General features: G+C 33.5%; 1 non-coding gene across 1 annotated transcript; it reads left to right on the forward strand.

Annotated features, from left to right (window-relative positions):
* Window positions 1–1,718: 1,718 nt before the first annotated feature.
* On the forward strand, window positions 1,719–1,791 carry TRNAF-GAA (transfer RNA phenylalanine (anticodon GAA)). The gene has a single exon. It is a non-coding gene; the product is annotated as a tRNA-Phe (tRNA).
* The last annotated feature ends 1,911 nt before the right edge of the window (window positions 1,792–3,702 follow it).

Here is a 3,702-nt window from a genome sequence, read left to right on the forward strand (position 1 = left end):
GATGACCCTCGCATTACAAATGCGATGCTCTAACCTCTGAGCTAAGTGGGCTTACATAACGGAAATAGTGTAACAAATAGAAATAGGTATAGTATAGGAAATCCGTAAAATCTCAGATATTAGTTATTAATCTTAGCTATTAACTAGTTCTAAATTTGAAGTTATACTTATAAAAATAAAAAAATACTAAAACTTCTTAAAGATAAAGTTAGCTTGATATGCTTAACTATAGGATATTAAAAAATAAAATTATAGAATTTATTGGTATTTTCATTCGATCATTATAGACTTTATTATTTGTTAATAATTTGAGGATTAATATTTCACTAAGGGGAACATAGAGTCAGAGTAAATAAAATTGCTAATTCTGATTAGAAAAAAAGAATAAATATCAAGCGTTATAGTATAATTTTGAATACTATAAAAAAGTAAGACGGGAGGTGGGGGAGATAAAAACTTTTGGATATATTGATTCGGATTGAATTGCAAATACATCAAGGATAGAATCAATTCAATTCTGAATTGCAATAAGCAAGCGAGGTCTCTCAAATAGAGTCGAACTGAACTGCTAGACTACGTTGAGTGATGAACTCAATGATTCAAAAAAAAAACTAAGAGATGGATGAAATTACACAAGGAATCCTGGTCTCAAAGAAGAGGGAAATGGGGATATGGCGAAATCGGTAGACGCTACGGACTTGATTGTATTGAGCCTTGGTATGGAAACCTGCTAAGTGGTAACTTCCAAATTCAGAGAAACCCTGGAATTAAAAAAGGGCAATCCTGAGCCAAATCCGTGTTTTGAGAAAACAAGGGGTTCTCGAACTAGAATACAAAGGAAAAGGATAGGTGCAGAGACTCAATGGAAGCTGTTCTAACGAATCGAGTTAATTACGTTGTGTTGTTAGTGGAATTCCTTCTAGTTCTAAATTAGAGAAAGAGGGGTTTTATACCTTATACATTTAATAAACACGTATAGATACTGACATAGCAAACGATTAATCACAGAACTCATATTATATTCTAATTATAATATAGGTTCTTTATCTTTTTTAAAAATGAAATTAGAAATGATAATGATTATGAAATAAAAAACTCATATCATAATTTTTTTTTTTCATTATTGTGAATCCACTCCAATCGAATATTGAATAATCAAATTCTTCAATTAAAATTCAAAGTTTTCGAGATCTTTAAAAAAGTGGATTAATCGGACGAGGACAAAGAGAGAGTCCCATTCTACATGTCAATACTGACAACAATGAAATTTCTAGTAAAAGGAAAATCCGTCGACTTTATAAGTTGTGAGGGTTCAAGTCCCTCTATCCCCAAATCCTCTTTTATTCCCTAACTATACTATATTATTATTATTTATCCTCTTTTTTTTTTTCTTTTTATCAATGCACTTTTTTTTCTTTTTATCAATGCAATGGGTTTAAGATTCATTAGCTTTCTCATTCTACTCTTTCACAAAGGAATGCGAAGAGAACTCAATGGATCTTATCCTATTCATTGAATAGATTTCTTTTTTATTAGAGTATCGGCAAGAAATCTTGGTTATTCACTCTATTTTTAAGTTTTATTTAAGTAAACCATGCACAATGCATAGGACTACCCCCCCCATTTTCAAATTTAAAATTTGAAATACTTTAATTAATTTTTAGTCCTTTTAATTGACATAGATACAAATACTCTACTAGGATGATGCACAAGAAAAGGTCAGGATAGCTCAGTTGGTAGAGCAGAGGACTGAAAATCCTCGTGTCACCAGTTCAAATCTGGTTCCTGGCAGAGAAAAAAAAAAAAAAGATCCACCGAATAGGTATTGATCCAAATACCTCGAGATGGATTGTGATACATATTCATTAATAATATTTATTCATCTAAGTGGATAAATCTATAATATAAATATAGAGGCACTTCTTTTTCTTTTTAAAGAAGTTTTAAAATATATCTTTTCTTTATGATAAAGAAGGGGGTGAGATTCCCCTTTATTTTTTTGCGTTTCTTAATTTTGTATTCCGCTATTCCGACGAATATTTTTTTAGTCTTGCTTATCTTTATCTTATCTTATTTTCCTAGTTGTGCTAAGTAATGTGCGCGGTACAAAGTTCCTGGTAGAGAACTTCTTTGAGTCATCCTATTTTTCTGTTCATATGAAGGAAATTAATATGCGATTTTCAAAATAGGGGAATCCAAATGAAACCCTTTTTTTGCTCAGTCTATCTGGAATGCTTTTGTATAATTAGGAATTAATTATAAATAGGTATTCCGTTTCATCTAGGAAAAGAACCTAAAAATATTCCTTGACTTGAATAAAATCTGGAGTTGTGTTGTATAAGTGAGCATGAATTTCTTATCATTCAATGAGCATCTTGTATTTCATAAAAATTGGGGGTTATATAATCCTTACGTAAGGGCCAGCCTATCCAACTTTCAGGCATTAGGATACGTTTAAGGCGCGGATGATTATCATAAGAGATTCCCACCATATCATAAGATTCGCGTTCTTGAAAATCGGCACTTCTCCAAATCCAGAAGACAGACGGAATTCTAGGATTATCCTTTTGGGCAAAGACTTTTATGCAGACTTCTTCTGGATTATCTATACCATATTGTATTCTCGTAAGATGATACACGCTAGCTAAAGATCCACCGGGTGCTACATCATAAGCACATTGGGAGCGTAAATAATTGTAACCATATACATATAAAATGACAGCAATGGAATCCCAATCCCCTGCTTTTATTTGTAAAGTCTCTATTCCTCGGTGATCAAAGCCCAAAGATCTATGAACCACCTCATGTTTGACTAGCCAATTAGATAACCAACCCTGCTGCATTGTCTTCATCTCTCCCTCTTTGTATAAATATTTCACATTTCGGATGCAAGTTTGAAAGATTGCCCTGCTTTTTATTTTTCTACACAAAAGAGCCCCTCTCCTAATTCACTAATTTGTAGGAAGGTACTGAACTTTTGGATTTGAAAAAAGTTTCAGAAGATATATCTAATGTAGATGGTGATTGATAGAGCAATTCTTGCTCATAAGTTCCTGTATGAGTACTGCGCCTAACATAAAGCTTGTGACTGGTAGTAAAACATCTATTTTTATTTTGAGATAGAGTTTGATCCTCAACTATTTCTCGCGATATCTTCTTACGAAGTTTTGTTAGGGCATCTATAACTGCCTCCGGTTTAGGTGGGCAGCCCGGCAAGTAGACATCCACAGGAATTAACTTATCAACTCCCCGAACAGTACTATAGGAATCCGTACTGAACATTCCCCCTGTAATAGTACAGGCTCCCATAGCAATGACGTATTTTGGTTCAGGCATTTGCTCGTATAATCTCACTAAAGAGGGAGCCATTTTCATTGTTACCGTACCGGCTGTTAAAATTAGGTCTGCTTGCCTAGGACTTGATCTTGGTACCAATCCATAACGATCAAAGTCGAATCGTGAGCCTATTAATGAAGCAAATTCAATGAAACAACAACTGGTACCGTATAGAAGGGGCCATAAACTGGAGAGTCTTGACCAATTCGAAAGATCATTTGGTGTAGTTGAAATAACAGAATTGGAACTTGTTTGGTCAAGTAAGGGAAACTCAATCAAATTCATAACTGTCTCAATAGAATCTTTTCCTTCTTTTTTTTTGTCTAAATATTCAGTTAAGACCATTCCAAGGCTCCTTTTCGCCAT

The sequence above is a fragment of the Triticum urartu genome, unplaced genomic scaffold, assembly GCF_056163025.1.
Source record: "Triticum urartu cultivar PI428250 unplaced genomic scaffold, HENAU_Tu73 scaffold401, whole genome shotgun sequence".
NCBI lineage: Eukaryota > Viridiplantae > Streptophyta > Magnoliopsida > Poales > Poaceae > Triticum > Triticum urartu.